Source organism: Molothrus ater, chromosome 3 (assembly GCF_012460135.2).
Source record: "Molothrus ater isolate BHLD 08-10-18 breed brown headed cowbird chromosome 3, BPBGC_Mater_1.1, whole genome shotgun sequence".
NCBI classification, from domain to species: Eukaryota; Metazoa; Chordata; class Aves; order Passeriformes; family Icteridae; genus Molothrus; species Molothrus ater.
The window spans coordinates 95,503,584-95,529,344 of NC_050480.2; the positions used below are offsets into that span (position 1 = coordinate 95,503,584).

Genomic DNA, 25,761 nt, shown 5'->3' on the forward strand with positions numbered 1-25,761 from the left:
TGTGTGCCCCTGCTGTGCACTGCTGCTGGAAATGAGCCTCTAATCCAAATGGCTGTGACCTGGATATCAAAGAAAGAAAATTAGAGGTTTGTTGCCAAGAAACTGGGTGTCCTTGGCATCTACCAAAGCAGAAACAGTTTTAATTATCTAATTAAAGTGGGGCATCCTATTATTTTATATCATTTAGAAAGCCAGTTGTGGAAGTTGTCCTGTTGCTTTCTTAGTACTCTGTAGAAAGGGTCCCTGACATGCACAGATAGCTGTGATGGGTCTACATATAAAGCAAAGATGTTAACAAAAGCACCAGGGTGGTGACAGCTGACTTTGTGCACATATTGTTAGTTCTGCGTAGGTTTTGCTTCATAATTTTTGCAAGTTACAAATAATCAAAACTTGCTCTGTAGGACACCAGCATTTTGAAACTTATTTTTTTTCAGTGCTCTACTTTGTCCTACATTTTAGTTCTTTGTCTCTGGGGTGGTTTTCATTGACTTTGAAATCTAACTTGGCAAAGTTTAATGGTACTCACTGTTGTGCTTGTTTCTCTTCTGGTCTGCTTTTCCTTTGATATGCTCTGATAAATATTTGCTGTGGGACAGATTTCAATCTCAGTTACGTCAGTATAAATGAAAAGCAAAAAGCACAGTCACTGAAGTCTGTGATTATGCTAAAGGAAGTGAAATCAGTCATGGGCTCTCCTGTCCAAAGTCAGTAGTTCTGTATTGAAACAGCCTTTGCTAATGAGGGAGAAAAGAGAGAGGACACAGAGCTTGCTGCAGGGAGTCACTGCCTGGAACAGGACTCTGGTCTCTAGCAGTTTCAGGGTAAAGATGGTGCCCAGGGAAATGGTTAAATATGCATAATGAGAAATAAATAAGTGTCAAATGATTCACATGAAAGAGTCTTAAGAGCACACAGGGTGAGCAGAGAGTCATTTTGTTTTAGATGTGTAAACCACAAAGGACGGGAATCTCATTTTCCTTTCCACCGCACTCCTGCACTTGGTTTACTGGGGGCATGTAGATACCCTGCAACCTCTGTATAATTGAGTTTTGCCAGACCTGGTCACATGTGCTATAACTTCAATTATTTTTTAAATTTACATTTTTTAAATTCTTGCCTTATGGCCTTTAAAATTCTCCTTGCTTGGAATGAGGCCATTTTCTTGTGGTTCCTCCCTAAGTTCTTTTCCGCTGAGGACAGGATGGGTTACGATGCGGTCTGCGTGGGCTTTAGCCCTCCAGCCCTGCACTTTTGACCCTTTCCTGCTAGGGCTTTACTACAACTTAAGCTATGTAAATGCACGGTAGCATGCAGCTTATTAAATACTCAGCCTCTTGCAGACTTAATGGCTCTGCCGGGTGCTGCCTGCTTAGCGGCATAGCAGGCTGTGTGCTTAGCAACCCGGCTGCCCGAGCGCATCGCCCCCATGCACTGCCTTCCCCGCTGCCTCAGCCCTGAACACTGCAAATGTTTCCAGCTTTTGCTGGACAAAACCTTGCCTAGGTTCTGGCCTAACTACCACCTACCAGCCACAGCCTGTGTGTTTTAACAGCATCATGAGGGCTGACTATGACAGGAGACAAAACCCTGGGGTGTTAGAGGTGCTCAACCGCCTTCTGCAAGTCGTAATGGCTGTAAAACAAATACACATGCCAGTAAATGTAGACCTGATTGTTTTAGCACTTGCTTTTCCTTAGAAATGTCAAAATTTAAAAAACTTGTAGTTTAAAGTACAATTCATAAACCTGTTCATTTTGGCTGGAAAAGTGCACCATTTGCTAGAATATGGGTGCTCTTGTCCTCTGTAGGTGGAACTAATTTCTTGCATGGAAGAGAGATACAGCCAGTAAATCTCTTCATTCCTACATTACAGAAGGTAATCTGTGGTGTCATTGGTTGGTTAATTTCTTTACTTGTTTTGTTGGTTTTATTTCTTAAAAGCTGAAGAAGATTATTGTGATTTTACTTATCTTTTATTTAACCTCAGATAACCATTCTGAGATCCTCAGACACAAGTGTAGCTCAGCTAAGCCTCTGGTAAGATGATCACTCAGAAATTACTATACTGGGGCAAATGAGTAGCAGGTTTTCAAGTATTTTAACCCAGGAGAAATCACAACTATTTTCTAGTCTTAATGCCTAAATAAACAGGCCATAGGTCCTCTCTGTTATTTCTGCATTAAGCAAATAACTTCTGTCAAGGTGTGGTCTATTCTGGCATGGTCAGACTGAAAATGAGGATGCTCTCTGGGAGGAAACATCTGAAAAAGGAGGAGGGGAAAGATGGAATCATGCCAGATGCCATTGTATCTTCTGGGATGCCACAAGGCTGTGCTTCAAGCTTCTATGGGGCAAGGACATCTGCTAGAAAACAGACCTGAATTTTCAAATCCAAAGATACTTGGTATTTTCCTGGACACAAACCTCCAGAAGTCCTGCATGTAATGGTAAGATTTATATAACAATTCAAAGAAGTATACAGAAGCTGTGAACTGATCTGTACAGCAATTCAGTGGAGTTTATTATATTTGAACTGTTTTATCTCTGGCGAGCATGCAGGGAGATTAAGCAACTACTCTGGAGCTACCAAATGCATCTGAGGTAGGGCCAAGATTAGAATATTGATTTCTGGCTTCCTGAGTCCCAGGCTCAGTTCACTACATTATGTTGTCTTTACAGATAACATTTAGACAAATAGATCTTGACATATCAGAAGCTCAGTAGCCTCTCAGTAAATTGAGCAGGGCTTTAGCTGTTCAGTTCCTGTGATTTGTGCATGCCTCACACTTGTTACCAGTAATGTCAATAGCTATTGTATATTTACAGTGCAGCCCACTTGTATCCTGAGGCATTCTAGACTTCTTTTTTTCTCAGAGTAGAAATAAGCCTAATTATGATACATTTTCCTCATGTCAGATTGAGATTTATGCAAAAAAAAAAAAATTCAAAGAAATGTTGCTTCAGTCCTCTTTACAAAAATCCCCATATTTGTAGAGATTTTCAGTCCTGACCAGGGGTAGCTTGTCACTCTTTCTAATTTCTTGAGTAAGAAGTCAGAAAAATGGGAAAAGTTCTACATACCCAAAGTTCAAATCTAAGTACTTTTGAAATCACCACATATCACAGATACTCAGTTCCTGATATACAAATGCCAAAGAAAAGGCAACTATGTACTTGAAAGCTGAAATACATCTGACAGAGAGAATAACACAGGTATACTGGTATTAAAAATTTTTTGTCTGGGTATCCACAGAGGTGTAAGAATATTGCCATTGCTACAGACCAGGAAAACTTCCAGACTACACCTGAGCTTGCTGAGGTGTAGGCCAGAACCTTTTATTCCATTTCCAAACTCCAGGTATCCCATCTGCAGCTAACAAAGGACCCTGCTTACTCTCACAAAGCCTACTTGAAGTTTGACAGTCCTACAAAAGCTGTACTGGTGTTTCAAACACATCAAGTTGTCTAATAGTCTTCTCCACCCTTCTTTGTTACTTGATGCAGCAGCACAATGTCATTTGTCAGAGCACCAAAACTGGAGACATGCTGAATATGTGAATACCAAGGAAGTGGTTTCCTTAGCAATAACAGGCATGTGAAAGTCAAAACTTCCTTTCCTCCTCATGTGACCTTTTTGAAAGCAATTCAGCCTAGGGACAATAGGAGTGAATTCCAAACACCCGCAGTGTTCTGGCATGGCTCGGCAAGGATCTGCTAAATGGCAAATTTATCTTACCTATTTATGAAGGTAAAATCATAGTTCTCTTTAGAAGTTCTTCTCTAGGAATTCTGTGTGGTTTTGTACAGGAAAGTGCTTCTTGAAAGCAGAATTACCTAATGCCACATAAATATATAGAATATATGTAATCTTCTTGCTATTTTGGATCAAAATTTTGTTATGCATAAAATCCAAAATCCTTTTGGTTGTCAGGAAATAAGAGCATGGAACTTCTTACCAGCTCATTATAATCGCTGGACTTCTCTGATGACATCTTGCCCATTTTATTTAAGGTGAAAATCAACACTCCTAAGGAAAAAAAAGGAGAAAGGGAGATGATTTATAAAGGCAAATAAAAGGAAGATGACATTCATTTCATCCATCCTGCACACAAGAGCAGTATCAGTCCTCTGTTGCTATTCTTATCGTATTTAGTACAGGCTTTTCTCATCCCTGAGGAGACAGCAGTGATAGCCAGAGTGCTTGCACAAAGCTGCCTGTCCAAGAATCCTGAGGTATTTTCTAAAAGTAGCTACTAAATTTAAACCTGAGCTGTCTACTGAGTTAGGGAACTACGCTCTCATTTTCTTGAGCTGGAGAGGTGACACGGCAGGTAGCTGTCAGAAGGTCAGAGAAAATTCCTGTTGGAGCTGGAAATGGTCACTCAGCATACTTTCTGTGTTATAATGTGTGACAGATTGTCTTGGATTTCAGAAAGTCAAGGAAAGTTCTGGTATTAGAGTTCTCCCCAGATTCAGTATTGCTGGATCACCCATACGCATCCTGTTAACTTGCTGCCCACTAATGGGGTCTGTATTCAAGTCCATGGTGATTCACAGATAAGGATTTAGGCCTCAAGGACCACTGATTCTCACCTCACATTTAGTCACACATGCTGTGGTTTCCTTGGGTTTTCTCCGCCACTTTCAGCCTTTGGTTTTAAATTCTAGAGCATAAGTTTTCAAAAATGAAAAATGCAATGTGAGTAGCTGAGTTTGGAGCTGGTCCCATCAGGCAGGAGAAGATATTTGACAGGAGACAGTTCCTCTGCAGCTTTTTGTGAATCTGAGAAAAAGATGTGCTGTGGATTTGGAGCCTTAATGTCTGGAGGAAAACAGGCAAGCCATCTGCTCCCACAGGTGCTGGCGCATCGGTGCTTTGTGCCGGCTCCTCCAAGGCAAAACGTATTGTCTAGCCAAGCATTCATGTCCAACAGAGTGTGTAAGTACCTGTGGTGAGTTGTTCTATGAAATCCCAATCCACTCTTGGCAAAATGTCACACCAAGCATGTCCATGTTTCATGCCAGGAGCTATTCAACTGCTCTGCAATATTCCTGTGGTTCCTGAAGGTGGACTGTCATGAGGATGCTCGAGGAAGGATGCAAATGGACTGTTCTCTGTACATGGCAGCAGCCTCCCTCCCTGATTCAGTGCCCAAGGGGGTGACATTCAAACCAGTTTTTGATAACACCCTCATAGCCAAAGTCAGACGTGATCAGAAACAGGGGCAGCTGAAGCAAAACAAACACAACTGTGGTGAACAACTGCAATGAGTCTTTCTGGATAGAGGACACCTGTTCCACACAGGGAACAAAGAGCAGGAAAGCCAGCCCTGTGCTTCCCATGGAGAGCAAGCGAGCAGCAGCTGGGTCATGGCTCCAGTGGCACCACGGAGGTGGTGCAACAGGGAGGGGGGCTTTCTGCCATCAGGAGGCTTAGCAAGTGATGCCATAAGCCCAAAGTACCACATTACTCAGGCTGTGTGAAGTCGGTACAGACTTGGAACAGCAGTGGTGGTGAAACCAAAGACAACTGACTGCTCCCAGACAGTGCCTTGACATAAGAAGGGAGTACTCAGAAAAGGGCTCCTGCATTTTTTTCTGGTGTGGCAGAAAAGGATCAGAAAAAGGTGTAAGACAAGCCCAGAAAATGCTCTCTAGCAGAGGAAAGGTGGCACAGAGTGGCCCACAAGTCTCCCTCCAATAGTAACTACATAGGCAGGGTGAAAGTCGATCTAGGCAATACCCTGGTGCCACAGCAACACCCAGTAAACTATTGCACTACCAAACTGCTGATTTTGTTACATGTTACTGCCAAAATGAGTAATTCTGGACTTACTCAACTGTCTCCATGTTGGTGCTCTGCAGGCAGTGCTTTCCAAACTACTGTCACCTTGGCCAGGGGTTAAGGACTGTGGCTGTCTCTGTGAAACTGGAAAGTCACAGTGAGATTCTGGGATGAAGGTGGGCACAGTGAAGTTGTAGTGGGCACAGGGTTCCTGGGAGCCCTGGGAGAACACAGCACACAGGAAGGGTGCTCCCCTCCTGGCTGAGTCACAGCAGAGCAGAGGTCCCTCCAGCCTGCTCCACACTGGAGGATGTCTCTCTGGCCAGGCTGGGGGTTTAGAGAGGTGCAGACCAGCAAAGGGAAAAAAACAGCTTTGGCCAACACTTTCCCTCCCTCAGACAGCACCAGCCCACCACTATCCACGTGTCTTGCTGCCAGCACATGAAGAATTCAAATGAAATTCAAAGGCTAGAAGTCTGCCAGTGGGGAAGCAGCGCTGCACATTAACCACCCTGGATTACAGGAAGGAGCACAGACTGGTGCAAAAACAGAACAGCAGCAAAAAAAGTGAAAGACAGGAGAACTGTGCCTGGGGCCTGGGGGAGACTGGCACCAAGCTGCCTATGTCTGGTTACAGAGTAACCTGCTGGGGCTCAGGGAATTGTTTTCCTATCAAGGACAAATTTGAACATACAGGCTCAGTGCATTGTAATTACCCAACACAGAGCAGACTGCAAGATGTTTGTCTCATGCTGTGGGACCAGGCACTATTTACAGCAATCCCATAGTAATGTCATAGGATGATACTCTCAGCTACATTAATTAATAGGGTTCTCTTTATTCCTTTGTTCATGTTAAGACATGCTCTATTTCTTTCAATATGTCATTTAGCTCGATAAATTTAGTTGAAAAATTACTCAATGAATGTTTAAGCAAAGATTCTTTCAAAGTTTTTGTCCCTTTTGGAGAAAATCTGGCCAAACACCTTTCTGTTTCTTTGAAGGAGAATAATACAGTCAGGATCTGCCAGCTCCTCCTGTGTAATCCAGTTTTTCTTTTTCACTTAGTTTTTGAATGTTTCAGTTTTAGATTACTGCCATGGGTCATAATAAACCAAGATATAAAGAAAATATATTCAACATATTTTGAGAAATAACAAGTTATATTCTTTACAGGAAATGTGGGCTGAGGCATACTATTAGAAACTTTTGTCATGTCCTTTAATCTCACTTAAGAAGGGCAGAGTTCAGCCATGCTGGTTTCTTTAGAGCATGTGCTGATAGGATTTAATTAATAAATCAGATTTCAGATTCTGTGACTACTACAAAATGTTTAGCAGCAAAGTCACTTTGACAGAGCTGCTTTTCAGTATATTATCCTTCTGGTGAAAGATCTCCCAGTGAATCCAGTATTTGTCTCAAATACTGAAGACAGCAATGACCTGCTACAAAAAGCACTGTCTGGTGGTCAGAGCTTGCCATAATTAAGTTACTGCTACAGCAGCTCATTTGCAACCTTGCTGAATAAAAACAATGTATTAAATCATTCATCTGATGGAAAAAAATGCAGATTTTATTCAAATTATATGTACTATGATGTTACTAGACTTCAGTTTTTGAGTTGTGTGTTTTAACAAAACTGGCTTCTGGGAGATGGCAGTGCAAGCTAAGGCAGTGCTATATGCCTTAGTACAGCAATTTTCCAGCTATTCCAGCACAACAGAGCTGTCAGTTTAGTGCACTTTTGAAACTTGCAATGAAACGATTATGGCAATAATGAGAATCAAGCACATCATTCTGGAGCTGTTCCAGGTGAAATGCCCAGCAAAATGAAAAGCTGAGTGGCTGAGAATGAGGGCAGGATGCAGAGACAAGGGTGGGATGCAGAGATGAGGGCAGAATGCAGAAGCAGGGTGAGATGTGGAGGTGAGGGTAGGATGCGAAGATGAGGGCGGGATGAGCAGGTCTGGACAGACACACAGCTCAAATGAAAGGGCTCTTTCACCTAACACCAGTTGTAGCCTTTCTCTCAGCACACACACACAACCTTGCCTCTTCAGGATGGATCTCTAGGCCCTTTAGTGTTTGAGAGCCATCAGGTACCAGGACTAAATTAAAAAGCATCTCTGCAGGAAGCAACAGTGTGCTCCAGAAATTTCCTGATTAGCTTGGACACATGCAATCACTCACAAAATCTATTTGCTGTTGCAGACAGCTGAAGGACACACAGAAATTCAGCATCTCTACTATTGCAACTACCAAGACCTGAAAAACTGGTTTGTTACCTATTCTACAGGTGTAACAGGGAGGATATGATCTCCTATCTGTGGTTTCACTTGTTCCCAGTGCTTGTCACTTGATCAGGCAGATTTGTCCCTATTTCTGGTTCATTCTTCCTATGTTCCAATCTGTTTGGGAAAAACACCTGACTGTCCAGCATTGTTTTGCATCCGCAGATCTCCAAGAGCTTTACAAAATGAAAATAAATTGAAGGAATGAGGTAGATTTGGGGCAGCTGCCAGGGGCAGGTGATTAGAGAAGCACTGTTGATCAATGGATCACCCTTGAGAGGAACAGATGGAAGAGCTGTCACCTGAAAACAGTGTGGCAGGTTCTGGAGTGATAGCCAAGTTCCCTGGATCCTCTGTGGCTGCCATTACTGCTGAAACCCACTGAGCAGACCTGTTCTTATGCTGGTCCTCCTACCAAGAATAAGCTACTGTTAAAACCAAACAAATGCTGCTTCAAGCAAGTGTGATTTCTGTGGGTAGCCTAAACATTTCAGCCCTAGTGTGCCAATGCCATGATGCTTTGAGGGTCTCCTCCTCTAATTTTCAAAGAAACTTAAAAGCTATATTAAAAGAAAGCCACCCAATCAAACACTCGTTTTAATGTAAGAATCACAGTTATGCTCTTAATTCTTTGTCCCTGCATGATACAACCTTTAACTACACTCCACCAGCTACACTTTTAATAAAAATGCTGATGTTTACTTTTTTTTGTAATTTACCATGAATGAATCATTAATGACATGTTCTATGATTTAATATTACCAAAGTAACAATGTGATAAAATATTTGGCATTACTTGTTTGCTCCTTATACTGTGTTATTGTACAAATGGTTTAGTGAACAGCACAGAAAGCCTGAAGCTTGAAAGTATCTTTTGAGGGAAAAAAAAAGACTTCTAGCCAATGAGAAAAATTATCTCAGAAAAAAGGCAAAGAATATGGATTAATTACTTTGCTTTCTTGTCCCACACATTCTGCTAGAGAAGAGGAGCCTTGAGAAACTCATATGATAGTAGCAGCTTGTCTTGCAAACCAAAATTGTTAGTTCATGCTGTTTGATGGCATCTCCCCAATGTACACAGGGCCCTGATCCTGACAAGCTCATGCACAGTGTGTCTGTTCATGTTACACACATTTACCACCACAGAACTGTCCAAAATGAGTAACTCGTAACTCCTCCAATACAGTATTTCATGTTCTCCCCTCTCTTGTTTCTAGAGGTATTCACCCCTACTCCAAATTTTAATTTGTTAGGGAATTATACATTTCATAATTTCTGGTCTATTCCTGGTGGAAGATGTGAAGAGCTACGGACATTTACTGTTCTCTTACAATATTACAAATATAAATTGCTTTAAATTTAAATAATTATGTAATGTCTTGTACCAGGAGAACTGGTTTTTTGTCTCCAAAGACATTTGTTAGAAATATTTATAATTGTAATTGTTTCCCTCTAACTACTAGACTTTTTTTTTGCTTTTTGCTAATATCAAGTAACTAACTAAATAGTCCTGTTGTCTTTAGCAAGACAGCTTAAGGAGAAAATTCCTTTGATACCAGAAGGGCGAAACCAGGCCCTTTGTTCTTTAAACAAAGATTCAAAGTCACGTTGCCCTTATTGTTGGCCTTCAGTACTAAAGATTTTTCTCATGCCTGGCTTCACTTTGACTTCATGGCTAAGGTTTCAGCTAGTGATGCTATCAGACAGTAGCAGAACACAATTCAAAACAGCTACTGGAAAAATCCCTGCAATCTTCCAAAGCTACTAGGTTAGGGTAAAAGAAGAGCTGGGACACCACCTACTGTGAAGCAAACACATGCATGGAAGCTCTGTGGCACATATCTGTACTTTGATTTGCTCATTATTCTTTAGGGTTTTGTTGTTTCAAATGTAAGTTGCAAATGGTTTGTTAACAAGGCTTGTAAAAAAGATAGAGCTTCTGCATCTTTTGAAAATTGGCCACGGTATTTTATTATTTTATTTTATTTTCTTTCATTTCATTTATTTCATTTTATTTTATTTTATTTCATTTTATTTTACTTCAACCACAGCATTTCTCTGGAATTAACTATTGCATTGTCCCATGAAGGTCACCAGAAATGACAAGCATATGTGTCATATGCTGACACATCTAGTCATTTTCTTAGGGAACTCAGGTATTTTTTGTTAGCATATGCCTCTTCTACTATGCTATATTGAGGTAAACTGTGGTATTAATAATTATGGAGAGAGAGGAGAGTAACTGGTAATAGGAGGGATATATATCATGTGCATCTTTGTGAGGCACTAAATTGAACCTTATGAGTCCAGATTAATATCTTTTATAGCTGAGATCTCAAGTCTAAAAATCACCTTTGTTTAAATTGTAAAATATTATTTTCTAAGTACTTTCTAATCTGTGTAAATTTAACTTTGAAATTCAGGTGCAAGACAATATTCCAGTTACTCTGATCCTGTGTTTTGAAGGTTAAAGACTACATGCCTCTCCCTAATTGTATCTCACCAAGTGCATGACAGAAGTACTGAATTGGACATCTGCTACTGTCCTCTTTACCACAGAGGCCACTTTAAAAAGCTGTCTGCTGTGCTTTCAAAGAAACCCATTGCTGTGTTCCAGCACTGAAGACAATAGTGGAGGGCAAAGATGTAACCTCTCTGATCCAAATGTTATATACTCACATTACATCTCCTGCAGATGAAAAACCTTCTTACAATGAGGAAGAAAATGAATTTTGGAACAGTGTATTTTTTGACTTACTGTTGCAGTCAGAAATGAAGTGGCAGAACTGCCCAGTCTTATTATTATTCATTAGGCAGATTCATTATGGTTGTATCTATGAGCAACCCACATCAAATCCTCTTGTGCTAGACATTATAAAACCAAGAGCTCTTCTGAAAGTTGGACTATGCAGAAAATAATTTTGTACTGCTGAAATGTGTTGCTTGGAGGGGTGCCTAGCTTCATCACTTTTTTAGTACAAGTATTTTTAGAGTAAGAAAAATGGTGTAATATTAATTTCACTCAAAACCTCAGATTACATAGGCCATGCTACACAGAAACAAAACATCAGCCAGAATGTGTTGTTTGTTTGTGACTGGGAAAAGCTAGATAAGAGGTAGAGACAAGTCAGAGCTGCAAGGGAAGGGTGGAGTATGTTGACTGAGGGAAACATGAGGAATCAGTCTTTCTGATAGAAAATAGACTGGAAGAATGCTAGGAGTACTGAACAAATATTGGAAAAGGTATGTTCTTCCTTAAGGAAGCAGAACTTTGTCACTACTGCTCCCAACTCTACCCTTGACTTGGTTTTCTAGTGTAAATATGTGAGACCATGAATATTGGTTCAAAAGGTATGTTAGGCACATTTTTTGTGTTTGGATCAGAAGAGGCAAGAAGATATTACTGATTTTGCCCATAATGTTGCAGTGCGTTTGTCCTTCATTAAAAAATAAAATTAAATGTGCTTTTTCTTCCTTCCAGCCTCCTATCCAGCAGCTCCACTGCAAATCAGATGCCATGTTAGGGTAGGTACCTCTTCTTTCCAAATGCCTTGTTTAATCTCCTCCTTCCCTTCTGTTCAGTTTCTCTTACAGTACAATAAACCCTGGGCTTTGTCCACCAGTCTCTGTGTGTATATATGAGATCCTCAACCTTATTTGTATCTATGATGACCTCTGGGGAGAACATATCACCACTTTTTCATCTCACTACAGCAGAGAAAGTGAGTAAGACACAGTTGTTTTGTCTTTGAGCAATGGATTTGATGAGGTGGTTATCTTGGTAATTAAAAAACCCCAACCCCCTCCACCCCAAGAACTCTGATTGGCTTCTGCATTAATCACTACAAGAGCACCATTGACTTAGCCATGTTTGTGAGAGACATGCCCCTTACAAAGTAGACACAATTCTTTTCTATCTCAAAGAACATTTCATTTGGTGGTCTAATAGCTTTCACTCACAGATATTACATTAATAAGCCGTGAGTGAAAAAAGGTAATAAACATGGGCCTGCACATCTTAAATATATGGCTGAATTTTGTTTACCAATCTACTTTAAGTGTAAACCAGTAATATTCAGGGCTGTTAGCCCAGCAAGACTGGGCTAACCTAGCCTTCTAATTGATCTAATTGATCTAATTGATCTGGGTGTTAAAGGCTGGTGAGAGTTCACCTCTGATGGGGTTACCAGATGTCAGCCAAGCAGTAGTGCCCATGCCTGCCCTTAGTCCACGGCAGTAGTGAGATATGACACTGACATAACCCTCTTGCCCTGTAAAAGTGGCTTAGGATAATTTTTCTCCCATTTGAAACTGTTTATGAAGAACATGGCTGATTACCCTGGATCAGTCAGAGGTAGAGCATAAAGGCAATGCAAATCACTATGTATCTGCTGTGACCAGTGTCTTACTTCACCCACATTTTGTTAAGCTGGGCTTTTGCAGGAAGGATTTGTGCACTGTGGATATGAGTGATTCCAAAGTTTTTGCCCTGTTCCACTGCTGAGATTTGGTTTAATCCTGAGGTAATTATTCCAGCAAAAATACTAGATGTCATTGGTCCTTCAGCATCCCTTACACCTTGTCCAACTTGAGCTGTGCGTTGTTGGGGGCAGGTTTATCCTTGATGAGACATTTGTAACAGAACGGTATGGCAAGGCTCTGCCCCTGGCTCTGATGGAAATGCAAGGCTTGTAAACAGTAATAACACCTGAACCTCTGTGCTAAAATCTGCAGACACCAGAAAAGTACCAAATCAGATCAACAGATCAGATCTTAATTGAGAAACTGAAATGTAGCAAAAAAAAAAAAAAAAATCTAAGCCCGGGCTCTGTTTTGAGATGCACAGAAGGGGTGCTTGCACATTGATCTTCATCTCTCAAGACTAAAGGCTGAGAAAGCAGGACCTACATGCCATGTACCGGAGAAAAATCCCAGTTAGCCAAATCTATTTTTGTTAATCATAATATTGATGAGTCTTCAATGGCCACAAGACACAGTGGCTGGCATACAAGCAGGAATTAGCCTCTATTACTGTCATATCTATGGCGTGGGACTCCTACATGGCCATCAAAGGGCAAAAGGAGGAAGCCCACATGGGGTACCCACCAGTGAGCTTTTACTGCCAGCACTCATGATCAGCACCAACAACTGCAGACTCCTTGCCATTAGTCACTAAGGATTGAGAGCAAATATGAAAGGAGAACTACAATTAAATAGGTGCAAGGGGAAAGTGGGATAAAACGCAACAGGACTTTACCAAAGGTATGTTTTGTGAAGCAAACCCAGAACCCTCTGTGAGCAGAGGAAGGTTCCTGAATAAGGAGAAGGCAGGAGATTCAGCATGGCCAGACCTCAGTCAGCATTTGGTACATGATTTCACAGAAAGCTGTTACACGTGTTGGTGAGATGCTGGAGGAAGTGGCCATAAGGTGAGACAGGGGAAATTCAGATTAAATAACAGAAAAAGATTTTTCACTATTAGGGTGGTCAGGCGCTGGGATAGCTGCTCAGGGAATGGAGTCTCCATCCTTGGAGGTGCTCAAGAAGCGCCTGGTTGTGCCGCTGGGTGCTGTGGTTGAATGTTAGGGTGTGTGGTTTAGGGTTAGGGTGTGTGGTTGAGGGTTACAGCGGCAGTACCAGGTGGGGACGGCCGGAATGGGTGATCTCAAACCGCGGTAATTCCGTGACAGCCTTGGTGAGACACTGAGACCCCAAGGTGGCGGTTTTCACCTCTGAGTTATCAATACTGTTCCTTCTGCTCACTTCTTGGGTATATAATGGAGTTGGTGTTCCCTGCAATCCAAAACTGACGTAAGGACGACTCAAGGGAGGCTTTTGGTCTCCATCATCTCTCTCTCCGGACCCCAGCTGGGGACGTCACTCAGCTTCTTCTCAAGTGCTTTTTCCCTTCCACCCCTACCGCTTCTCCGAACCAGCCTGCGGGCAGGCAGGCGAGGCAGGACAGGACAGGCCGTGCCGAGCCGTGCCGTGCCGTGCCGTGCCGTGCCGTGCCGTGCCGAGTCGAGCCGCGGCGTGCCTTGCCGAGCCGTGCCGTGCGGTGCCGAGCCGTGCGGTGCAGTACCAAGCCGTGCGGTGCCGAGCCGAGCCGAGCCGAGCCGTTCCGAGCCGAGCCGTGCCGAGCCGTGCCGCCGGGGCCCTCAGGGCCGCGCAGCCCAGTCCGAGCCCCGCGCGCTGCCCCCGCCGGCCGCCCCGCGCCGCGCGCCGCGCGGGGGAGGCGGGCCCGCTCGCTGCGCCGCCCCATTGGCTCCGCGCGGGACTCTCCGCGCTCCCCGGCGCCCCATTGGCCGAGGCGCCCCCTGCCCCGAGCCGATTGGCGGAGCGGGCCGGGATCCCCTCCGGCGGGGGGGCGGCGCTGGGGCGGGGGCGGGGGCGGCCGCTCGGTCACCTGCGGCCGGGGCGGCCCCGCTTCGCTCCGCCGGCCCCGCCGGGGCGGCCGCGGCGTCACCGGGAACGGCCGGGAAAAGCCGGAGAAACAAAGAACATGGCGAGGGGAGGAGGAGCTTACGCCGCCTCAACCGCTGGGAAGGGCGCTCCGGGGGCGTACAATGCCCGCCGCGGGGCGGGTTCGCTTCCCTCCGCCCCCTTTCCCCGCCCTTGTGGCCGGGCTGGCGGGGGGCTGGGGCGGAACGGAACGGAACGGAACGGAACGGGACGGGACGGGCTGGGCTGAACTGAACTGAACTGGATTGGATTGGAGGTGGCCGTCGGGAGCGGGTCCGCTGTCTGCCGCAAGTTTCACCCAGAGTGGGAAAGTTGTGCGGGATCCGTCCAGGTAAGGAGCGGGCGGGGGTCCCGGGACACCTGCGGGCCGGGCCGCGCTCCCGCTCCGCCCGCAGCTCCCGGCGCTCCGGCCGGGGCCGCAGGTGCGGCAGGACGGGCGGCCGTGCCCGGCGGGCCCCGCGGAGCCCGTGGCAGCCCCCGACTCTGGAAACTTTTTAGGAACTTGGAGGGTTGTCCGCCCTGGTTGTCTCCCTGTCGGGGGAGAGCCGTCGCCGTGCGCTACCCCGCGGCACCTGGCCCAAAACCTGGCGGGACTGTCAGGGTCGGAGCGGGAGTCTCCGAATAAACTCATCCTAAATTGCGTGGAGTTACAACCCTACCTGTGGAGAGGTGCCGGGACCGCTGTCCTTGTGAATAAAAACTCTCCAACCCATTTTCTCCTGGCGTCTGCACAGAGTGCGGCTCTCTGCTGGTTTTTCTCAACTCTCAAATTATTCTTTAGCTCTGGTCCTGAATAATTATTGCTCATGTCAGAATGATTATGGTACTGTTGAGAGGCCTTGGTCGGGATTTTAATTCTTTTACTTTGTACTTAGATGGAGACTTTGTTGTTTTTTTCCTTTTTTTAAAAAACTTTTAAACGAACTAATGATTTGAGCATCCGGTTTGAGGGGTAACTTAAATGAATCGTACTAAGCGTTCAGCTTTTCGGCGTTTGTTTTAAGATGTCTTGAGCTGGTTAGCAGAAGTTTGAATTTTCAGAAATGTGTAGAGATGAAGAGATAAATCACTGGGCTGCCTAAAGTCATGACTAATGCGTTCATAGTTGATTCAGTTACGGTCCCGTCCCCCCTATCCTCCCCCAGATTCACATCGAGGCAGCTCAATTGCATATCAAAAGCCTTTTCTCATTTTCATTTAGTAAGTTATTAGACTTTCAAACTGTTCTTGCTCCTTCTGACTTTGCTCACACCTCGAACAATTGAAATGAAATTTTGGGGCAAGTGTCTCTGTGTACTTGCTTAGACGCAAGTAATGAAGACAGCTTAGTGATAGAAATGCCAGGAGCATAAATAGCCATTATTTTCTATCAAAGGTTAATTAGTTATCATCTTTATATCTGCACATGTAAGTATAAGATGAGTAAAATTTTAAGGTGAAAGTGCACAGAAGCTCTGGAAGGTACTGTTACACATTGCCCCAGCTTAAGAAGAATATCTCTTTAAAATGTGTTGACATTTAATTGACCTTTGAAAGTTCATTCTGTTAATCATACTCAAAGCACTAAAACTATGGTTGACTGATCTGGTGCTCGTACATTCAGCCGTGCTCAGCATATAAATTCTGCAGCATAATTGCTACTTATTGAGTAAGAGTTTCTTTTCTTCTCTGAAAATGAGAAAGTTTTGCTTTGCCTCCGGCTGGGTGCTACGGGTAAAGTTGTGAATCCAAATGCTTTCCTGCCATCAGTTGTTGTGGCGGGTGTGGCCTCCAGCCAGGCAAGAAATTCCTTTGCTGAAACTGTGGTTTTTTCCTTCCTGAGGCCGCACATAGGGCAAGGTAACCTTGAAGGTTACTTCTGTATCTGCTTTGAGTCAAAACACAATAGGTCACTTTGCTTTTTGTGTTTTAAGCTCTTCTATATGCCGGCTGTTTGAATGGAGAAGGCTGAGTTTAAAAAGGTTGATTGCAGAAGATAACTCCCCTCTCCCCCTCAAAAACTTGGGTCTTAAAGTCAAACCTAATATACCCATGTTAATATGCATGCTAACCTTTTATGGCTGTTGTCCATAGCTTTGTTGTAACTCAGACTCATGCAGATACAGGGAATGGATGGATTACTTATGAGCTCACTGTCAAAAGATCTGGGTAAATATTACTTTTTACTGGGTTCACTTTCTGGATAGATTTCCCAATGAGGCTAATAGTTTTTGTGTGTTGAGACCTCTTGTGTCATATAATGAATTTGTAAGTCTGTCTGTTGCCTTGTGAGAAATGAGGGAAATACTAAATGTTAAATGCAGTGTCAGTGATTCCTAATACATCATTAGCTCTTTGCTGTTACTATTGAAAACTAATTAATAGCTCTTAGTCATAAATCTACTTACAAAGTTAGAGACCTGGCATTGCTGTTGTAGTTTTCTAAGCTATTTTGTCAATGCTGCTTTTGTACTAGAATCCCCTTCCCTGAACTGTGAACAGGTGTGATGTTCAAGGTGCATTTGGATGGAGCTGCATAGCTGCCCTGACATTGTGTTGGTAGGAGCTGTTAAAGCCCACAGAGGGAGAGATTGTCATCTGAGCAAGTATTTTTGTCAGGGCTGTGTCCACCAGCACTCAAGTGCTTTGAATACTAAAAAGTGATCCTGTGGTTGAGTTTTGTTTATTTTAGTAGAATAGATACAAGTACCACACGTGATTCATTTTACTGATTCTTTGGAAAGCTGAGTGAAGATAAATGCGCCAAGGGCATGTCTGTACTTTCTGTACAGTTGACAAAAGGAGGAGGAAAAATATCCAGGGTAGCTTAAGGGCTGAAGTGTGCAGATGCCTAACCTGCAGCTGCCCTGATGCCCGTGGCCCAGAGTTGGCACCCACTGTGTCTGTGAGACTTGCAGGAAAAGGCCATGCAAGGTGCCCTCTGTCACCTCAGAGGACATCAGTCAGAGCCTCAGGGACCAGCAGGACATGTAGAGAGAGATCTGCTCTTCAGCTTAGCTTTTATAGAGGCTTAAGTCTTAAGGGTCTAGCTAGGTGAAGGTGTCAATCCATTTGTTATTTGCAGTTGCAAACACTGCCCTGGAATGAGATGCTTGAGCAGGGTCCCCTTTTCTAAAGGGGTCATCTTACTGATTTGTGGGAGTGATTTGAATGTGGTGGCTCTCCTGGGTAACAGAAGCTCCTGGACTGAGCTTCTCCTGTTGAAAGCAGTGGTCACAGCATGGATGGCATCACCACATGGGCACAGGCCTTCAAGTGGGGGAGTGAAAGCCAAGTTTTGAGTTGTGGCTGAGACAGGCCTAGAGGGGCATTTAAACCTGATCTCTTGTCCTAGTGTTTGTATTGTACAGAAAGGTTTCTGGTGCAACTGGTGTATTCCCAAACTCCTTATTTTATTGTTGGGATAAAGGACAGATCTGGAAGTTTCACATATTGCACTTCAGCAGTTGAGGAGTAGCAGGGTGAGCAGGGGATTTGAGAGCCACGTGGTGGTTTGGACGTGCAGTATTAGTTCAGTCAGTGTTATGAAGGCTTCAGTGTTGGTACAAGTACCCACTGGCAGGAAGCTGTGTGCTTGGAGGGTAGTGGCAGCCAAGAACAGATGTTTAAAGTTTTAATAATATCTGAAACTTTATCAGGCACCTAAACCCTTGAGGGTTAAGAGGGAGAGAGTTATGAAGGTGGTGGTTGATGTTCTTTCTATCTGCATTCCTAGATTACTCTGAGGAGGATAATGTGAAGTCAGTCTCTGAAGATTATGGCACTGCGTGAAAGGAATGTAGCACTGGGCCATAAATTAACAGGAACAGGAAAAGCTCATTCTCGACTCCAGTTTATTAACTCAACCATTTGCATATGTAATCCTTTGCACCAAAAACTTGTACTGTATAAATATATCTTTTACAATAGCAGCCTACCACAGCAAATTGATTTTTCTGCAGGAAAGTTTCCCCTTCTCTTTTATATTGAGATGTGTAGAAAATAAGCTTTATATTATTCTGTAAGACTGCTTCTGTCTATGACACTTCATGTTAAATAAAACGCATGATAATATGTTCTTGATCAGTATTAGATCCACAGATGCTTTTCCTCTGTAACCATTTGCAATTTTAGAAGCATGTTTTAGAGTGCATACATAGACAGGTTCGGTTGCATTTTAACATACTCACTGGTCAAGGTGAGCCCAAGCCATCCTAATGTGACATGCCTGACATAATCCCAAGGGGATTAGTTGTTAAGACTTTTGAAAAATAAAGTCAGGTCTTGCTTCAGTGTTTTTCCTTAGTGACACATGTTCTAAATTAAAGCTTTTGCAGCAAGTTGATTATAAACTTTCTCTGAGTCTAAGCAACTGAGAGCTGTTCTTGGAGCTGTCAAGATATGTACTCATAGCTCTAATTTTTAGCTGACTACTAAATCTATATTTATCCACCAGGGATTTTCCTCACTATTGACCATCAGAAAAGTGGGGATTTTTTAATAGAAAAAGGTTTCATATATGTCCTGTTTCTTTTTCTGCTCCTTTTCTGTAATCTCTGGGCAGTTATGTCTGCTGTTGGGAGTAAAATGCACCCATACAAGCTGTTTGCATCTGTGGAAAGCTGTGTGGGGGCAACATTTAGAGTAACTCTTTGTGACTTATACTGTAAACTTTGGGGTGAAGGTGAGGAAGAAGGATAATTCTAAGTTCCCAATGCCTGAAGTTAATCATTAGGGGTTTCTTTTCACTTTGTGCCCTCCTCCCACCAGTCATTTCTCTTTCTCAGCTCTATTTCAGCTGTTCCAGAAAGGGTCACTGCCTTCTCCTCTTGCAGAACTTTGTAGTGTGTGCATTCTTTGGCACGTCAGCATTGATTGCTGTACAGTAGTTTTTTGAGCACTTTGGAGCTTCCCCAGTATCATAGCTAGGGCATTTATGCTGCTAAGCCCTCTCTTCTTGTGCTTCACTGGTCAGTCTAATGCTTTCTCCTTGCTTTGTAGGACTGAATTGTGCCTCTCTTTTAACTTGGTGGACTTTTTTTTTTTTTGTCATGTGCTTATTAGTCTCTTGTAACTTCTGCTTCTGAAAAATTGGGAGGAAAGACCTTTTCACGGTGATGAGGAGAGAGATAACATTAACAAGATTCAGGTTCATGGTCCTGTCAGTATGATGTCAGCATTTTATCTGATAGCTCAGAATGTTTAATTTCAAACTGTGGGAACAAGCAAGTGTTTAACTACAGATGTTCAGCCTCATTCTGTTCCCTCGTTTCATAAGCCTGGTCACACCCAAGAAAAGGGGAGGCTGTTGGAAATCAATGAAGAATGGGACTTGAGTAGGTGTATTGCCCCAGTCGGTATGTGTGCAAAGTTTAGTGCATTTGCTGCACATGAACTCTAGTTTTGTTCTTTAAATGTTGCTGTTATGTTTTTCATGGTGTTCTTAATAAAGTTGCTTTCTGCACACTTTTAGTGGATGTTTTGCTTCATGTAGTACCCAGTAGCTCTCTTTCATCTAGAACTAATTTCTGGTAATGTTCAAGTACCTTTGGGATGAGAGTAATCAATGCATTGCACAACCTTGTGGGTAAGGATGTGTAAGCTAAAGCCTTGCAGACTCCTCTGCAACATCTAGGGCTTGGGCAGTTCACTGTGGAGCAGTGCAGTAGTGTTGTGGTCAGAGTCTGTATTTGTTTTGATCTAGGAGATCTAGGGAGATGAAGGACAAACATTTTAACATGATTGTGCTAATTATTTTGAGAGTCTTTATGTCCCAGTTTTGTGTTTTAGTTCTAAATGAGGAAAGGAGGGATGACAAGTAAAAAATGGCCTTCCCTGTGTTGGCAGGGTGTCTGGGATGGGTGCAGCGTCCTACCTATAGGCAAGCAGAAATGATTCCTGCATTAAAAAACTCACCCTGAAATTGGAAATATGAGGGTAAACTTGTGAGATGTGAGTCACTGGGCTGGACTGGAGTTAAAGCCCCTGCTGTACTCTTGAGAAAAGTAGGGGTGTGACTTCAGCACAAATTACATGTCCCAAATAAAGGAAATCAGAAATGTGAGTTAGGAGGCAGTTTGCAAAATACAGGATGAAAGTATTCTAGAATTTCTTGGAGGGTGTTGGGGCAGAATTTTGTGTTTGAACATAGTTCTTGTCAGCCCAACATATGTCTGCTCCTCTGTGCAGGGATCTCAGGTATGTGCTCTAACTGTAATGTGTCCCCTGTGGCAGAGGCTTATCACTCCAGCTGTATTTTGCCTTTAAAATGAACAGTGCAGCTGAATGAGTTGTAAATGCTGTAGGTATTTTGTTCACACTGTTAAAGCTAAGTAAACGTTCTTTGCTAAGCTTGGGATCTGTTACCTTACGCTCCCTTGGACAATGCTTCTTCCATAAAACTATAAGAAGTTACTACTACTGGAGACTGGTTTCTGGTCTAATATATGCTCTTTATTCTTTTGCTAACCCAGTGCATGGTCTTTGTATTTATCTGACATGGGAAGCCACAAAGTGAGTGGCTCTGCACTGGGAGGTGACCCAGCAATGCATAGTTAGGCGCAGTTTCAGGCCGGATGCTGCAGGCTCGTGGAACAGCAGCTGGCATGGCACTTGGCTCTGCCAGCAAGGGGGGAGAAATGCTTTGAACCACCTGGGTGTCGCCCACTTCTGCCAGCTGATACCAAAAGAACAGTCAAACACATTGCATCTTCCTTTTGTGGCTAGTACTTAAAGTTTGCAGGCTTCACAGTGATTCCCTCATGACACTGAAATGGAGAAGAGTAAACAACACTGTACTGTTCACTGATGCTATAGCAGAACATAAATAGTCCTCATACTCCTCTTTAGCCTTCACTTGTTGCTGCAGCTGCTTGGTGGAGATTTGATTATCAAAGGCACCTTTGTTTCAGGTGGCACATCCAGAATGGGTTCAGGTACAGGTGTCAGGAGTGCAAATTGATAAATAATATATTTTGCATATATACATTTCAGTTAATACGTCCCACACTTCTTTTGCTTTTGTTGTGTGCTCGTAACTTAGATTTCAGAACTGTAATGTGTGTATTCTCCCTCTGCTTTAGGTTGGTATACTTTGGTTTTCCTTATTTTTTTTTTCTATGCTCTTCTCAATCTCTGTTTCTTTGGGTTTTGCCTAATATTGTGGTTCTGTCTTGTGTATCTGTTTGCTCATCCATCTTCAGGGAGTTCTCTATGTCCTTCTTCCTCTAGAATGATTGTGTGAATATATTCTTCTCCATCTTAAAGGCTCTAGGGATTGTGCTTTTCTCAAATCGTGTTAAATCTGAGATTGAGTATGTGGTTGGTTTTGGTTGTGTAATCTGTACATTTCTTAATATAATAAATGAGAAGTCATTATGCCTACCTCTGGTGGGAAATTTAAATTCTTCAGTGTTGTTTCTGAATACTTATGCTGCTTAGCAGTTAACCTTTATCTACATGAATTGAGAGACAGCTGCATTCAGCAGTAATGTGTCACTTTAAACACATTCCGGGTTTTAAATGACGGTACCAGAAATGGACACAGTTTTAATAATGGTTGTTAGAAGCTACCTGACTTCTTGCAGACAGTCCTAATAATAAGAACTGTGCAATCTGAACTGCTGAACTTCTGGAATTGCAATAATTTCTGTTCATGTATGTGATACAGATTCCTGGAAATCTGAGGAGCAGACTTTGGCGGACGAAGAATGTAATTCTTCCCAGAGGTGCGGGCATCTCTTATGAAGGGGACTGAAGTAGGATCAGCTGATATCCAAGAAGTAAGTTCTTGGGCTTTTTTTGCCAGATATTTTCCTAATGAGGTGCACTGTAGTATTCATTCACTTGGGTGGATTAGAAGCTGATTAAAGTCTTTAAAGATTAGACATTGAGGAGAGAATTTTGAGAAGAGGCTTAAGAAAACTAGGCACTACATGTTGTTCATGATTTTACCAAGAGCTTTGACATCTCATTCCCAAATGTTTGGCTGTTTTGTGTCTCATTTGGTGCATAATTTCAACTGCTTGTCTGCAACTGCCTTCTTAGTGCAGGGGGAGCCTGCTGCTTCAGGCATTTTAGAGCTCAGATGCAGTTGAGAGAATTGGATTCATCTGCAACAGTTGGAGATACTCTTGCTGTATCATAACAGCTGTGAACTTGAGTTCATATAAGTAATGTGTGCTTAATCTTCCTGTGCTGTCAGTGACAGGAAGAGGAGGAATAATATTTTCCCATATTTAATGATAATCTTAAAGTTTTTGACAAGCAAATTTGAAAATGGAAACTATAAAGCAACTTAGGAAATAATTGCCATGAGTGAAACTTCTGCAGATTCTATGTAGCTTTTAATTTGCATTTTCATCTGTTGATATTCCAGTGTTAATCTGATATGATTAAAAACTAATTAAACATGATTAAAAACTAACCTGCCTGAGTTGCCCTATCACCTTGTCTATATGGAAGGCAACAAAAAAGGTACAGGCTCTGTTTTTGAATTCTAGGAGCACTTGGCAAGTTTTGGTTGAGTTGCTTTGTTTGTTTGTTTTTGTAGTTATTTCTTTGTCATCAATAATCCATTCATCTGACTTAGAAATTTCAGGGGAATGAAGGAAAAGCAGTGGAAAGCTTTTCTATTTACAGAACAGTGCTTAAGTGCTACCAGTTTGCCCCTTTCTCCTTCTGGGACATGAGCTATAAATTCATGAAGGCATTGAAATGTTCAAATGTTGTTCCTTTTGTCTGGCCTGTATTTTACCTGTTCAGGTATATTTCACCTTATCAAGATCAGGATGTATCAAGTCCTGTTGATTGCTATTTGAGTCTTGAGCACTTTCTTACTAAACACCTCTGTAAGAATACTTTACAAATTAAATATCAGAGTGGTAAAGACAACTCATTGCCTTCTCCTGCATAACAGTCCATACTGTGTGTCTCACAGTTTTAGGTTGACCTTCTTTTGACTTTGATACATGTGTAATCTGTACACAATCTGTAATTGTGTTTTTAAAATGGAAAGGTAGCCATATATGGAGTAAGATTGCATATGGTGGCTGATACAGTTTACTTAATCTAATTAATTCCATTTTATAGCCTTCTTACATTTTCCCCCTTTAAGGTGTGGATATTAGGCCAGTATATTTACAAATGAAATGATAATTTTAGTGTGATGAGTAGATGTAATTAGGCTGAAATAATTCCATTCTGCAATCAGTATTTTGCATTTGAGGGTTTTTTGTTTTGGGTTTTTTCTTTTTTTAATTTAGTTTTGTTTTGATTTTTGTTACTATTTATGCATATTGTTTTATATGGTGATTTAATTGTATTTCTTAGCTGGCTTTTGATAAGTAAGATGGAACTGGTTAAGAGAGGAATTCTTTTCCTTTCTTTCCAACATATTGTTATAGTAAATATGTTTTCTCCTGTTCTTCAGTAGATCTCACACAGAAAAGGCCATTACCTCCTGATACTGCCAACTTTGTGTAAGACTGGGGACTTTACTGAGAGTTTCATAGCTTGTTATGATTGCTCTCCTAAGGAGAGGGTGAGTGGATCCTGTGGCTCTGATGTGGTATATAGATGCCAAGTGCTAGGAATTCCTGGAATGTAGAGTTGTGCAGCACTGATAAAGTTTGCTTTGTTTCCTTAGTGACTTGACCCATTGAGAAAATGTGATTGCCCAGGAAGCTTTAGTAGCTCAAAGTTTATACTGAATAAAGGGAAAGCCCTAGCATAATTCTGCTTGTTTTCACCTGCTGCCTGAAAGAGTAATTTTCTTAACCTTAGTATAGAAAATATAAGCCTGACTTTTGAAAGTGATTTATAGAGATCCTTCACACTTATCAGTTTGAGTAAATATGCCACAGACTTCTGTGTTCCAACTTCAATCTTTTCATAACTTACTCAGTTTACAGTGTGGTAATTTCTTTTGGGGGTAAAAAAGTTTCAAGGAAAAACACCTTCTAATTAGAGTGATATAATCACACTGCTTGCCTGCTGTGGTTTCATATGACTTCAGAAAAATAGTTGAGTGATTAATCTTTAATTTTCCCCATCATTAACTTAATAAGGAAATGGGAGATAAAACAAAAAACAAACAGCAGAACTGTACAACTGAGATGCTGTTAGGCCAAATCTTTTTGGCTTTTTCATTTGGTGAGAAATGCCATTCTGCCAACTCCATGTGAAGTGTAGCAGCAACTGGTTAGCTCAGATAATTTGTGGGAATCTTTAACTTTATTGAAGCCTTAGGAGAGCTTGCTATACAACTTCTTCCTTCTTCCCCACTGTCCCCTGTGGGCTGGGTGGGGGGTTTTTTCCATGGTTTTATTTATAAGCAAATATTGTATAAGTTAACTTCTAATATTGTATAATTTCCTTGCACCAACTTTTCTGAGGGGAAGGAAGCCATCCCAGACACTTTAGTGAAATAATACCCTTAGGAAGGGTTTGATTCTATTTTTGTGCCAGTTACTATCTTTAGTTTCTGTGCTGATAAGTGAACTTTGTTGTAGAGTCATGCGGTTTTTATATGAATGTGACAGGATTGGTCAAGTCTCTTGGAGAACAAAAACACAACAGGGGAAGAAAGTTGCTCTTTTTGTACATCTTTATTTAATTCTTACTGGGTATAAAACTGGCAGCATAATATTAGAAGTGTAATGCTTGAATAGAAAATATGCCTGGCTGTTTGCAAATGTTCCTCTGGAAGTTATACTTGATTTCATTAGTAAATACTATAAACATAGTCCGGTGTACATCTGCAGGCAGCAGCACAGCAACAGAAGTTGTAGTAGATCTTAACTAACCTGCTTGGAGGCTTCTGCATGTTAATAATATAAAATAAACAGCCAAGGAATGTGTATTGCTGTTGACAGTGAGCGACTGTAAACATCCTCGACTGGAAGCTGTGAAGCAGCAGATGGGGCTTTCAGTCGGATGTTTGCAGCTGCCAACTGCCACAGACGTCAAGAAATGTTTGACACCTAAAACATAGCTGTCTGTTTAAAACTCTTATTTCATCTATCACAAGCATACGAATTAGGCCAGGCTTTTCTACATACTGCTTCATCTATCTTCTGATGTATCTGTCTTAATATCTATAAATCATCCCATCTCTGTTAGGAAGAATCAAAAATGGAATCAGGTTTTATTTTTAACTGCAGACTCAGTTCTAAGTTTTCAGAGTTGCTTGTTTGTACAGATTGCTTGCCTTTGATTTTACACTCCGTTAGAAAGTATTCAC

The 25,761-nt window shown here is 42.2% G+C and overlaps 1 protein-coding gene and 1 long non-coding RNA gene across 2 annotated transcripts in view; both read left to right on the plus strand.

The window, feature by feature from the left end:
• Positions 1-25,761, plus strand: part of ASRGL1 (asparaginase and isoaspartyl peptidase 1) — a 248,901-nt gene that overhangs the window by 23,299 nt on the left and 199,841 nt on the right. The gene's annotated exons all lie outside the window — the stretch shown is intronic.
• LOC118684630 (uncharacterized) overlaps positions 14,644-25,761 on the plus strand; it is a 37,211-nt gene continuing 26,093 nt past the window's right edge. Inside the window, exons 1-2 of the long non-coding RNA XR_004979878.2 lie at positions 14,644-14,871; positions 22,189-22,300. This is a non-coding gene — a long non-coding RNA (uncharacterized LOC118684630). The remainder of the gene's footprint in view (positions 14,872-22,188; positions 22,301-25,761) is intronic.